This window comes from Equus asinus, chromosome X (genome assembly GCF_041296235.1).
Source record: "Equus asinus isolate D_3611 breed Donkey chromosome X, EquAss-T2T_v2, whole genome shotgun sequence".
Taxonomy (NCBI): Eukaryota; Metazoa; Chordata; class Mammalia; order Perissodactyla; family Equidae; genus Equus; species Equus asinus.
Window position 1 is genome coordinate 140534112 of NC_091820.1, and position 15040 is coordinate 140549151.

A 15040-nucleotide genomic window follows, 5' to 3' on the forward strand; every position below is an offset into this window, starting at 1 on the left:
TAATTAATGTGCTTACATTATGGACACAAATGGACCACTGCACCCAAGAATTGGAGAATAATCATTCTACTCAACATTCAAAATAAATTAAAACATTGACCAGGAGGCTAAGCCATAAAGCCTACACCAACAAATACCAAAAGATTTGTATCATATAGTTCTTGAATTGTGTGTTGGATCCATAGGTGTCCTTTACATTGGTATGCTTCATAGTTTACATACAGATATAAGATAATCTTTTATTTGCATTAAATAGCTCTATAAAAGACAATTAGGGAAAAAATTTTATAGGATGCAGCTAAAGCAGTACTTGCATGCATCAGCTGCAAACCACAATCATTAAATGTAGACAAATTAATGAAGTAAGCATTCATTTTCAGAATATTTTTGTAAAGTAGAAAAAAAAGTAGAAGGAAAAGAACAATAGAGATATATGCAGAAATTAATAAAATGGAGAAACCTCTGGCAAGATTAATCAAGAAAAAAGATAAAAGGCACAAATGAATGTGTTTGTTTAAAAAGAATGAAAAAGGAGATACAATTAGAGACACTGAAGATACTAAAACTATAATAAAAAGGTGTTAGGAGGGGCAGCCCTGTGGCCAAGTGGTTAAGTTCCCACACTTGGCTTCAGCTGCCCAGGACTTTGCCAGTTCGGATCCTGGGCATGGACATGGCACCGCTCATCAGGCCATGCTGAGGTGGCGTCCCACATGCCAAAACTAGAAGAACTCAAAACTAAAATATACAACTATGTACTAGGGGGATTTGGGGAGAAAAAGCAAAAAAAAAAAAAAAGGTGTTAGGAACAACTTTATGCCAATATATTTAAACTTTTAATGAAATAAATACTTAGAAAAATGCAACTAACGTGGCCTCAACATGACATAGAAAGCCTAAATTGTCCTATAACCAGTACAGAAAATTAGTAGTTAAAAGTTTTCTCCCAAAGGAAACATCAGTCAGAATGGTTCTACAGCTGAATTCTACCAAACACTCAAGGAATAAATTATTACCATATAAAACAAACTCTTCCTGAGAACAGATAAAGAGAGAACGTTCCAAAATTCACTTTAAGGCAAATATAACCTTCATATCAAAATCAAACCAAGATAATACGATTTAGGCCAATCTCACTCATGAGCTTGCTTGTCTAAAACAAAAACAAAAACAAAATACATCAGCAAGGCATACCCAACATGAATCATCATGTCCAATTCAGGTTAATCCCAGGAATATACAGTTATTTAAATTTTAGAAAATATATTATAGAATTCAACAAATTAATAGATGACAGAGGAAAAATATGTCTATTTAAATACATTCAGAAAAAGCTTTAGATAAAATATCCATTTGTGATATAAGAAAAAACCCTCTTGCTAAATTAGGCACATAATGGAACACCTTTAGTCTGTTAAAGAGTACAAAAGACATAGCAAACTTACTTGATAGTAAAATACTGAAAGCATTCTCATTTATACTGTGCTGGTGAGATAAAAACTGATGCAACCATTTGGCATTATCTACTAGAGTTGAAGATACACTACACTTTCACCTAGCAATAAAACTTCTGTACTGGAGGGGGGTTCTCAACAGGCATCTTGCCACTTCCAGGGGGTGTGTTGAAAATTTGTAGGGAGGATTGGTTATCACAATGATTGGAGGGGGAATTATTGGCATTTAGTGGGACCAGGGCTATTAGGTATCCTGAAATATTCAGGACAGTCTCAGACACTGGAGAATCCTGCCTAACTTTTTAATATTACTCTGGAAATGCCTACACATGAAACAACTATAATTACTAGGGCCTAGAACCTAACTCCTTAGGTACATACAGGTAGGATATTTTTGCATGAATCTAACGTACACTGAATTTTCTGGTAATGCAAGTAAATTGAGAGAAGAGTAAATTTTATTTTGTTCAAAAGTTTATCCAAAATTATTTGTTATTTTAGAAAATTATGTCACCAATGATAATTGCAGTTTCTGGTACCAGCTTGTATTTGCAGCTGTCACACTCATGGTGATCTTGTAGAGGTCCAAGCATTTGACTACTTCAAGTAGTCATGCTCTAGTATTTACATATTCAATACATTATTTTGTTGTAAATCACTTACATTTAATTTTTCACTTACATTATAGTTAGGGCATAATGTTGATATATTTAAAATTATGTCTATAGGTAAGTCATGCTATTTATGAATTTCATTTCTGGTTAGTAAAGAAATTGGTATAAAATACTTGTTACAAAAGGGGGAATTGGGTCTCATAAGATTTAGGCTAAGAGCAATTCTCACACATGGAGACTCTGCAGCAACAGTAAAACAAATTTAAACAACATAAATATAAAACAGAGAGTGGATAAACTGTAGTATGATCATACAATAGAATATTATGCAGAAGTTAAAAAGAACACCATTTTGATCCCCTCTTCTTCTATTCTCACCTATGCTCACTATGCTTTACACACACAGGCTTTCCTCAAACATACCAGGCATGACCCATAGCTGTTCCCTCTTCCTGGCATATTAACCCTCACTTCATTCAAAGCCTTTGTTCAAATGTACTTCTCAAACAGACATCACTAACCACATCAGTTAATACCTCAATCTGTCCATGCCTGCAATCTACCATCCTACCTCTCTTCCTCACCACTGCTGACCTCCCCTTAACCTAATCTATATCTTTTTCTATAACCCTTATCACCTTCAGTATAATTTACCTATTTATTATATCTATTGCTTATTTCATTATCTACAACAATGTTACTCAAAATATGAACCATACTGTCAGTCTACAAACTGTTTGTTACCAAGTGGGAGTAAGTGTTTAGAAATTTTTATAGCAGTTTTAGATTGCTACAGCATTCTTAATTGGCTTTATGAAAGTATCAGTCTGCAGTGTATTTGAAGTTTAAAAACCTGGTCTTTCACCACCAAGAGTCTGAAAAGCTCTGTCTAGAATGTAAGCTCTATAAAAGCAGGGATCTTTGTCTGCCTGTTCATTGTTGTATCCCCAGAATCTAGAACAATATCTGGCACAAAAAAGTGTTCAATAAATGGAATTAATGAAGGAGCTCACTTACAGCCCATTGGGGGAAAGAAATGTAAACAGACAATTACAGTACAGTGTCATAAGTGTATTACAAGGGGTTACAAATGATGCTATGGGAGCATAGACTGAGGGATTTTGACAAGACTTCTTAGAAGAGGTAAAATATGATCTGACAATAAATGGAAGAAGAGAAAGAAAAAAGCTTTTGGGGCTACAGAAATAGCATGAGACAAGATGAAGCAGGCCAGTTTGGAGGATCTAAAGGTATTTTTTAACAATGGATTACAGAATGAGCATAGAAGACAGACTAAACACATGGTTGGAGAGGTAGATAGGGACCAATAAATGGAGAACTTCAAATAACTTGTCTTGAAGGGCCTTGAAGATGGGGCATGACTGGAGAAAATTAAAAGGCTATTGCAGATGAGCAGGCAAGAGGTTTTGCTGACAGACAGGGACTTTCAGAATGGTGGAGTGAGGATCTTTGAAAATCTTCTATCCAAAAGCAACAATAAAACTAGAAAAAAAACATCAAAAACAGCCATCTCAGTCCCTGGACATTGACCATGGCATATAGAAAATCAAGAGTTTTAGAAAAGATATCTAACCTCAGTAAAAATAGTGGGGTCTGTGGCATTTTAATATGGGGCCACTCTTACTCTACCCCCACCCAGCTCCATGCCATGGTAGCCATGAAGACTGACAGCAGAGAGTGTTGACCTGATTTGGAGTTCTGAGGAAAAAAAAAAGCATTCCCAGAGGTATTGTCAAAAACACTAGCACTCTTGGTGGCAATCAATTGGAGAAGACCAAGTTGGCAGCTGCCTGAGGTTGTAATACTGGTTGGAACAAGTGAGAGATCATGCAAAAATTTAACAGGGATATCTAGGGAATGAGGTAACTATATAGGCTTTGATAAGGTCCCACATATTCCTGGGGGTCTGCAAGGCTGTGCACATGCTCAGGAGAAACTGGAAAGTGTCCCAGTTATCACCTAGTCCCTAACTAAACATGAGATCATGTGCATGCAGAAAGTAAAAGCCAGCACAGATTTCTAAACTGCCTGAACCTTGAATGTGTTCCCCAACCCATATGGAGATACTCAGCAAAAGGTGGAACTTTCACTGGCACAAGGTGTTAAAGCACAACATCTGAATAATTTTTGGCTGACCACCATGATATATTGGCCCAGAGGTGACCCCAAGGAAGCTAGTCTTGAAAGTAAAAATAACGATAACAACAACAAACTGAGTAAAGGCATCACAGGCCACATACTGCAGGGGAGGCCAGAAGGCAGTGGAATGGCATATGCAAAACGATGACAGAAAAAAAATCTGTCAACCAAGAATTCTATATCCAGCAAAACTATGTTTCAAAATTAAGGTGAAATAAATTCCACAATACACAAAGACAGAGAATTGATTCCTAGCAGACCTACCTTACAAAAAACACTAAAGGAAGTCCTTAGTCTAAAAGGAAATGACACCAGGTGATAAGATGAATCCACATGAAGAAACAAAGAGCACTAGTAACATAAAAGAAAGTGTACATTTTTTCATTCTTTTTTTTAAAGAGCAACTACAAAAAAATAATTTAAAAACTAGATTGTTGGGATTATAACATATTAAGATGTAAAATACATCACATTAATATGATAAAGAATGGGGGAGCAAAGCTTCTCTGTGTTATTGAAATTAAATTACTAATCTAAAGTAAATTATAAGTTGACATACATATTGTAATTCCCAGAGCAATCAATAAAAACTAACTCCAAAATTTATGGTAAAAACATCAAAAATCCAATCACAGTAAATTAAATTAATTACAGTAATTTTAATTACAATAAATGTAAATATATTAAAGTCCAATCAAAAGACAAAGACTGTGACACTGGATAAAACAACAGACTCCAAGGATATATCATCTATATTAGACACACTTTAGATGTGATGACATACACAGGTTGAAAAAATGAAAGGAGGAAAAAATTTATACAATGCAAACAGCAATTGTAAAAGATTTGGAGTGGCTAGACTTACATCTAATATCAGACAAAATAGACTTTAAGAAAAAAGTCTGTTGCAAGAGAAAAAGAAGTACATTTTATAATGATGGAAGGGTCAATTCATCAGAAAGACATAATTATAAACATTATACACACCTGACAAAAGAACTCTTCACAACTCATTCTATGAGACTGGTATCTTACATCAAACTAGACAAATACATCATAAGAAAAGAAATTGCACTAAAGTCCAATGTCTCTAATTATAGATGCAAAAATCCTCATCAAAATGTTAGGAAACCAAACCCACCAATATATAAAAAAGATTATACACCATGAACAAGAGGAATTTATTCTAGGAATGCAAGGTTGCTTTTAGCATCCAAAAATTAATTAATATAATGCACCATATTATATTAGTTAATAAAGTATAGTATAGATAGCAGACAAAACCACATGATCATTTCAAAAGATGCAGGAAAAGTATCTGACAAAATCCAACACTCATTCATGATAAAAAATCTCAACCAAACAGCAAAAGAGAATTTCTTTAACCTGATAAAGAACATCTATTAAAAAGACACAGTTAATATCATATTAATGGTAAAAGACTGAAGGTTTTCTTTCCCCTAAGATCAGGAACAAGACAAGTATGTCCACTCCTGCCACTTGTATTCAACATTGTACTGGAGATTCTAGCCAGGGGAATTAGGCAAGAAAAAGAATGAAATAGTATACATATTGGGGAAAAATGAAGTAAAATGGTCTTTGACATAATCCTGTATGAGAAAATCCTAAGGAATACACACACACACTACCCTAAACCTAACTCTAATCCACACACAAACTATTAGAACTAATAATTCTGTTCAGTAACATCACAGGATGCAAAATCAATACACAAAAGTCATTTGTATTTCTACATATTTGCACAGACAATTCAGAAAGTGATTAAGAAAATAATTCAGATCATCAAAAAGAATAAAATATTTAGGAACAAAGTAACAAAAGAAGTGAAACACTATTACACTGAAAACTATACAGCACTGCTGAGGGAAATTAAAGAAGATATAAATAAATGGAGAGGTATTTCAATTTCATGGACTGGAAGACTTAATATTGTTAAGAAAGCAATTCTCCCCAAATTGATGTATAGATTCAAAGAAAGCTCTATAAAAATCAAAGTGTGGTCATTTACGGAAACTGACAAGCTGATCCTTATGTTTATATGGAAATGCAAACAACCCAGAATAACCAAAACAATTTTGAAAAAGAACAAAATTTGAGGACTCACTTCCTAATTTCAATTCTTACTACAAAGCTATAGTATTTATGACAGTGTGGGACAGACAGAAAAACAGAAATATAGACAAATGAAACACAATTGAAAGTCCAGATATAAACGCTTATATTTACGGTCAACTGATTTTCAAAAAAGACTTCAAGGCAATTCAACAGGAAAAGGATAGTTTTTTCAATAAATGGTGATGAAAAATTGGATATCCATATAGAAAAAGATGGACTTAGACCCCCTACCTCACACTATACACAAAAACTGAGTCAAAATGGATCAGAGTCATAAATGTAAGAGGTAAAACTATAAAACTTTTAGAGGAAAATATAGGAGAAAATCTTCATGACCTTGGTTTAGGCAGAGTTCTTACATACAACACCAAAAAGCACAATCTGTAAAACAAAAAAGATAAATTGGGCTTAACCAAAATTCAAAATCTTTCCCCTTCAAAAGACACCATTAAGAAAATAAAAAGACAAGCCACACACTGGGAGAAAATATTTTCAAATCATATACCTGATGAAGGACTTCTAACCAAAATATACAAAGAACTGTTACATCTCAATAGTAAGAAGGGAAAGAACCTAATTGAAAAAATGCACAAAATATTTCATAGACACTTCTCCAAATCAGGTATACAAATGTCTAACAAGCAGATGAGAAGATGTTCAATATCATTAGTGGTTAGGGAAATGCAAATCCAAATCACAATGAGATATTACTTCACACCCACAAGGGTAGCAAAATTTTTTTAAAAAGGAAAAATAACCAGCGTTGGTGAGGATGAGGAGAAATTAGAACTCTCATACATTGCTGGTGGTGCATATAAGTGTAATAAATGTAAAATGGTGTAGCCCCTTTGGAAACCACTTTGGCAAAAGATTAAACATACAGTTACAGTAGGACCCAGCAATTCCACTCCTAGGTATCCACCCAAGAGAACTGAAAACATATGTCCACCCAAAAACTGGTACATGAATGTCCATAGCAGCCTTATTCACAACAGCCAAAAGGTAGAAATAACCCAAATGTCCATAAACTGATGAATGATAAATAAAATGTGGTATATACATACAGGAGAACATTATTCAGCCATCAAAAGGAATGAAGCACTGATACGTGCTACAACATGAGTGAACCTTGAAAACTTCATGCTGAGCAAAAGAAGCAAGTCACAAAAGACTACGTACTGTATAATTCCATTTACATGAAATGCCCAGAATAGGCAAATCCATAGGCACAGAAAGTAGATTAATGATTGCTTGATGCTGGGGGGTGGCAGCAGGGATTACCTGCAAATGGGCAAGGGAGATGTCATGGAAGTGATGGAAATGTCTAAAATTGGACTCTAGTGATGGTTGCACCACTTGGTAAATTTACTAAAAAACCTTGAAGTGTACACTTAAAATGGATCAGCTTTATGGTACATGAATCTTGTCTCAACCCAGAATTTTAAAGATACTCTGGGAAGCAGAGATAAAAAGAAAGCTCATATCTTTGACAACTTATAGGGATCATACAGAACTCACCAGCCTGTTGTATGTTGTTGCTGTGGTGATGGTAGGAGTGGTGGTTTTCCCACAAGAGCTGAGGGTCAAGCAACAATCCAGGTCTTTTAAAATAAAAATTTAGAAGTCAACAGAAAAAGAATGTTGCTGGCTTGAAATTTGGAGTAGCAGTGGGGCAAAGAGAAGTGGATGGGTTTAAAAACACTCAGGATGCAGAAGTGACAAGATTTTGTACTGATTAGATATAGGGAATGGGGAAGAGTGAGGATGCCTCAGACTCAGCATGCTTAAAGTTGAATTCCTGTTGTCCTCCCAAACTTACTGTCCTCCTGTGCTGCTAATCTCAGTGAGTGGATCGGCATCCCGGTACAGAGTAAGCATTTATTAATTGTCTTTGGAGTGAAAGAATAAACGAACAGAGTGAAAATACAGCCAAAAAAGCATTCACCAGGTCCTGCCAAACAGCTGGTCCTAAACTCACCCTCAAGGTCGACTCAGGAGACGTCTACTACAATTTCCTGTTCACTTTACCGACCATTTGGGAAATCAACAGGTCCCACGCCCAGAAGAACACCCACCTTCATATCAGCCACACCTTGCCTAGAACCTGCAGGCGTGGCACAGACCAGGTTTTGCCAAGAGTCTCTTATCCTGTAAATTCTTTACATGGGGGCAACGGCAGGTGCATGTACAGCCCATAAGAGCATGGGGGATGTTTGGTGTTGTAGAAAGAGGGTCGCGATGGTGCCCAACTGATTGATCTATGTTCACTTTGGCTCCAAGCAGAAAGAGACTCTTCCCACCAAAGAGATTTATTAATCCAGGGACCTCCCTCCTCAGTCCTGACAGGGAAAAAACACAGCCACGAGAAACTGCAGATACGGAGCGATCGCTTTGGATATTTTACTGCCGTTCCCAGGGTTGACAAGCAGTTACCCAACTGCTTGTGTTTCCTGATACAGATACCAAAACCAGGAAGTGATCCGTCCCAGTCCACACTTCCCAGAAATAATTACGTGGGGCACGCAAACGACGTCCCCAGACTCAGCCAAACCAGCAAACATTCCCTTCTTCATACTGCTTATGAGATAAAGTATAACCTCTTTAAGTATGGTGATAAATAAACACATTCACTTCTCATGGTTGTGAGCTCAATATATGGTTGCCATTATCATCATTATCGGTTCCTGAATGAGGAGGAATGAGAATGACACCACAATGTTGGTCCATAGCATTTATAATTCTTCTTTGTCTTTATAGTTAAGCTAATGTAAAATAAACTGTATGTCATCTTTACTACAGTGTTTCCTGAAAGAGCGATACCAAGTAAGAAGCAACTACAAAAGACAGCTGTATGGGACTTGATTATGGAAGTGTTTCTGCATACGATAGCTCAAGTTTTTTTATCAGCAATGGGGTATACAGTTAAATCACCCAAGTCTGTTATGATCAGACTTTTGCTAGGCAGTGTACTATGTTCATTGAACACATAACATTTTGGTCGAACAAGCATCTGGTTAAAATCTTTAATAGTAATGCATTCACAAGAGCGTTCTTCAGAGCTGGCATTCAGCTAAGGCACTGCATGAACGTTTCCAGTTTTCAGGGCAGTCAGTAGTATTAAAAGGGGTTTTCAGAGTTGTGGTTTTCAGAACGGATAGAGAGCTTCCTTGCCTAGCTTCCCCAATGTCCTGCCCTGCCACTCCCGACTCTTGCTAGGCATTCTTGCTCAGGAGGAGCAGACAAAGGGTAAAATGTGGACAGAGAACATTCGTGGATATTAAAACAAAAGAAAGTCAGTGCTGCAAGGTCTTGCAGATAGCCGAGTTCCACCTTTCACTCCACTGTGAGCAAAGTGAAGCATGGAGAGGGTAGGGAGTCGCTGAAAGCTAGACCCTAGTCAGTGACAGACCCAGGGCGGGGAAGTCCTATCGAATTTGAGACAATGTACACTGGGCGTCAGTCCCAACGCGAGCTTGCTCCAGCTCTTCCAGCTCTTCCCGAGCGCTAGGCCCATCTGGCTGCGCGCTGATCTCCGGGCCGACTCTGTGTCGCGCTACTAGCACAGTGACGACAGCCCTGCAGCAAGGCACGAGTGGCCTTCTCCTCCGCCAGGGTTAAGGTGAGTACCACCGCCCCGGGGCCAAGAAGCCGGGATGGGAACCGCCGCCCCCACTGCCCCAGGCCTGAAAGCTAGTGCCTGGGCAAACCCACCCATCGCACCCACCCAGGACACCCTTTCGCCCATTCATGAGGCGGGACCCACCTGTGCTGGAGGTAGAGACTCCGAACTCAGCAAAGCGGGAGGAATTGCAAGCAAGGAGAGCCTCGGGAGGCAGCCTTGCACCCGCCTTTTGCTTTTTCCCCCCCGAAACGGTCAGCCCGGCGCTCCCCTCCCCCAGCACCTTCGGGCCAAGCGGCAAGCCTGGAGGCCCCGCCCCGCTCCTTCCGGTCGTGCGGGATGGGCGCCTTGGGCGCCAGAGACCTCACCCGCTGGAGGGGCGTGCTAGAGCCTTTGATCCAAAAGGATCGGGCTGGGGAGCTCTGGTCGATCGCATTCATTTAACGGATTTGGAGCCACAGGCAACAGAGAGGAGAATTGACGGACCCATAAAACTACACTGCGTGTAAAATCCGGGTCGCCTTGGTTGCCTTTTCGTTGCTCCTTCTGAATCTCCCCGCTGCTCTCTTATTTATGGTGGCTTATCGAAGTTTGCTAGAACCAAAATTCTTCCACGATCTTTCCACCACTTTCTTGAACTTACGTAACATACCACTCACTGCTGGACTCCCACCAATTCAGTTGAGCACCTTGAATCCAGGGTGCCGGTACAGTGCCCAATACAGTGAGCACTAGAAGGGAACGACTCAACAGGAATGCACTTCTTATGCACATAAAAATTCAAGAACAATACGTATTACAAAGAAGGGCCAAAAAGTACACTGAAACGTATGTGCAGTGGAAATACAGGGCAGAGGGGAAAAAATGAGAGCAAGGACAAACAAGAAATATAATGTATAGACATTGAAAAATGGGAAACAGAGCAGTATTGTAGTTATTAGAGATGAAAAATATTAGTCTAACGTCAAAAAGGAAATAAGGAAATGGTTTGTAGAAGTCAGAAACAATAGAAGAAGAAGCCTTCATACGTTTGCCCTGGAATTCTTTCTGCCAGACACTCTACGCTTAACTTGTCTATTTGGAAAACTGCTACTTATTATTTTTGACTCAATTTATTTATTACCTCCACTGTGACTCCTTCCCTGCCTTTCCCAGATGAGTTCATATTCTTTTTCTGTGGGTCCAATATGCCAAATGGATCCAGTACAGGCCGCAAATATACCACTTATCATCCTGGTTTATAATTTCTCTTTGCATGCCTGTATCCTCCAATGAATAAATAACTTCTTGAGAGCAAAAAATTTGTATTTTTCAAATTTATTTTCTAAAACTCTAGCATAGAATCTAAGATATAGTATGTATTTAGTGAATATTTGTTGAAAATTGTCTGGTACCAATGAGTAGACAGAAAAAGGGCTATAGCTAGGATGTGAATTAATATACAGAAGAATAACTGAATAAGGTGAGATTCTAGACTCAGACTAGTATTCATTCATGCAACAAACATTAATGAGTGCCGACTGTACACCAGGTGCCATATTAAGTTCTGGTAAACAAAAAATGGTAAACAAAAATGGTAAACAAAAACCAGATAAAGTCTGTGCTTTCATGGAGTTTAAAGAACAAATAAGAATTGGCCAGGCAAACAGAAAAAGGAACATTCCAGGCAGAGAGAATAGCAAGATCAAAGTTCCTGTGATAGGAAGGAGCATGACCTTAGCAATTAGAGTGAATAAGATCAATAAAGGTAAGGTGAAATCAACAGAAAATACCCAGAAAGAGCCGAGAAGTTGATAGATAGAACGTGTTTTAGAGTTGGAAAAAGAAGGCATTTGCTTTATTGATAATAACCAACATTGATTAAACCTTCACTATATGCCAAACGCTGAGCTATGTGTTCTATAACAAACATTTAAGGTAGACAATATTATTATCCCTGTTTTAAGGATAAAGAAACTGGGGCACAGAGAAGTTGAGCAATTTCATCAGGCTCACACAGCAGTTGAGTTTCAGGACTGAGGTTCAAAATCAGGTAATCTGGCTCCAGACCCAAGGGCAGGAACTGTGGTAAAAGCACAAGTGAAAACTATAAAGAACTCTTTCACAAAATATGTTCATTGTTCCCAGATATTTGGCATCTATGAGAAAAATTACTAAGAGCTTCAAGAAATAATACCCTGAACTCAAACATTAATGCTCTAGACAGTCTTTGGCATAGACATTGGTTGGTATTAGCAGTGGTAGTGGTGCCTCTGGTAGTTGATACCATGAGGCAACAATGATCGTAACATTAGGCGTTAGCAGCAAGGCAGAGCAGAGGAGAGAGAAAATGGTAGATGCCCTGAGTGCTACTTTATGGAGCACATATGAGACCTTGGGCAAAGGACTTCACTTCTCTGACCTTCAATTTCCTATTTCACAAATGGGCAAAATAATAGTATCTATATCACAGGGCTGTGATGATTAAATAAGACAATCTGTGTAAAGTACCTGGCCATATCTGACACACAGTAAATGCTCAATGAGTATTAGCTGCTATGATGACTATTATTATTACTAAATGATGTATTTAAGTGACTGAAGGAGAGGAGGCATGACCAACTAGGTAAGATGTGATTCAGGTACAGTTTGAGGAAGGTGACATGGAATATCAGATAAATATTGAATGGGTGGTGAAACGAAAGTTTCTTTCCTCCTCTTTGTATCGATTGCATCCTTTTCCTCCTCATTTTTAGTTAGCAATTACTATTCTGTGTTGTAATTGTTTACTTATTGGTTTCCCTTATGATTTGTGTGTGTTTGTGTGTGTATGAAGCAACCAACTCAGTGTCTGGCAGGGAGTGGGAACTTAAAGAATATTTTTTGAATGAGTGAATTAATGTCTGAATAAAAAGCAATAAGTACAAATGTGCTACAAAATAAGAAAAAAATCTGATGATAGTATCTGGGTCCTTTTATGTTTCAGCCTTCCTTGTGTTCCTAGAGCACACCAGGCTTGTTCCTGCTCTGCTTCCAAAAATATAATCTGCTCATCTATTTGTCTCCATAGACACTGCTAACACCTGAGGCCAAGGATTGGCAATCTTTTTCTGTAAAGTGTCAGATAGTAAATATTTTAGGCTGTGTGGGGCACATTCAGTCTCTGTCTGCCAGTACTCAATTCTGCCTTCAATGAGCGAAAGCAACCACAGACAATACTTAAATGATGGATGTGGATGTGTTCCAATAAAACTTTATTTACAAAAACAGTCAGGAGGCAGAATTTGGCCTGTGGGCTGTGATTTGACAACGCCTTCTCTAAACCAAATTACCACCATCTCTTGCATGGACTATTTTATAAGAATGATGTGTGGGACCCATCACCTTTGGCCAACATCTACGTCTTGGTTTTATTAGCATTTTAGTGAAGTTTTCATGCTCTCTAATCCTACTCATAATCTTAAGAGTTGTTGAAAAGAGATTCAAAGTGTGTATTGTAATTTTGGATTTTGATTTGTCAAAATGGCCCTTAAAGCACCAACTTCTAGTGATCTTTGAAAAAGTTAAAAAATGAAGAAAAGAAAGAAAAAAATGAAGATTTATAATAAAACTAGCCTTTATTATGTAACTAAAAGTGACTTTTAGCCAGAAAATAAATCTGGACACAGTGCAATGTTGAGTTTGGCTGAGGATTTGTTCTATAACAACAATTCTACTATATACTCTTTGCAGAAATAAATAAATGCTAAAACTTTTCAGAAATCATCTAAGCCATGCAAAATTTTCCTCATCTACTGATGGACAAAAATTTTGTAAGAGCTGAAAAGTGTATTAATTTGTTTCTGAGGATATAAACAGGATGTGAACATTTCTGACTCTCAACAGAAATATGATTCAGCACAAATGCAGTAGCCTGTACAGGAAGTTTTGCAGTGAAGAGGTATTTCATTAGGTGAAAGTGACAAAAGCCTACCTAAAACTAACTTAAGTGCAAGAGAGAAATTTATGGAGAGATAATGGGGTGTCTCACAAAATTCAAGGAATGGAACAATCAAAACTTGGAAAGGGCAAGGTACAGTTAGGTCTCAAGAATGGTCAGGACCAAGGATTCACATGCCATTAAGACTGTATCATTCTTTTATCTCTCTTCTTCCCTGTACATTTATTTGTGGTCTCTCTCGCTCTCTGTCTCTGTCTTTCTCTCTTGCTTGCTCTCTCTTGCTCTCTCCCTCTCCCTCAAAAGCTCCTTTTGTTTCTCAAGTCCGTGCAACAGGAAATATGGTTACTGACAATTTCCTAAATTTTCATCTTACAGCTTCAGCCACTGGAGAGAGACACTGCACCAGATTGGGTCCTCTGGAAAGCAGAAGCCAAGATGGAGTTACATGTCTAGAGATCTATTGTGGATGATGATTAGGAAGATAGAGAGGAGAAGCAGGAGTAGGCAGGGAGACACTCGAGACCACAATACAGATCTGACAATAGTTAAAGTAGAGGAAGTGAAGGAGAAATGGGTAGGAAAAGCCTCAGATTGCAGGGAAACTCTATGGAAGTCTCAGTTAACCCTACTGGGGACTTCAGAACAAAGATTGCTGATTAGGGGAATCACACAGTGGGCAGAAATGGCCCTAGTATCCCTCCCATGCTCAGAAATGGGCTGGAGATGCCTGGGGTGGAAATGGCCTTGGATCTAGTGATGCAATATATCCCCAAAGTGCTCCAGCTGGAAGCTTTTGGCTGACTCCACTCTTCCAGTAGTTTTTCTCTTGAAAGAAAATCTGATAGGCACCTCCATGGCTGCCCCAGACACTGTGGTCCCATAAATCTAGGGGAGGGATTCATTGGCCAAGTTTAAGTCTGGTGCCCATCCAGGACCAATCAACTGTAGCTAGCTGAGTGATGTCATTATATTAAAGGACAGTTTTCAAGGGTGACCAACCATCCCATTTTGCCTGGGACTGAGAGATTCCCCGGGATGTGAGACTTTGCTAAAACCAGGACAGTCTAGGGAAAACTGAGGCGGTTGATTATTCTAGTGGTATCCATGTTAATAGGAGTGAGAGAGGAACTTAAGACAA

General features: G+C 38.3%; 2 protein-coding genes across 5 annotated transcripts in view; one reads left to right on the forward strand and one right to left on the reverse strand.

The window, feature by feature from the left end:
- Positions 1–10306, reverse strand: part of TMLHE (trimethyllysine hydroxylase, epsilon) — an 89671-nt gene extending 79365 nt beyond the window's left edge. Inside the window, exon 1 of one of the 4 annotated variants that reach the window (XR_011499655.1) lies at positions 10128–10270. The gene's annotated coding sequence lies outside the window, so the exon portion shown is untranslated. Of the gene's footprint in view, positions 1–10127 lie in introns of all 4 variants that reach the window. The other 3 variants (XM_014834718.3, XM_014834717.3, XM_044763897.2) reach the window with 3 other exon arrangements.
- The window catches only part of SPRY3 (sprouty RTK signaling antagonist 3), a 115157-nt gene continuing 109613 nt past the window's right edge, over positions 9497–15040 (forward strand). The window contains exon 1 of the mRNA XM_070502270.1: positions 9497–9983. The gene's annotated coding sequence lies outside the window, so the exon portion shown is untranslated. The remainder of the gene's footprint in view (positions 9984–15040) is intronic.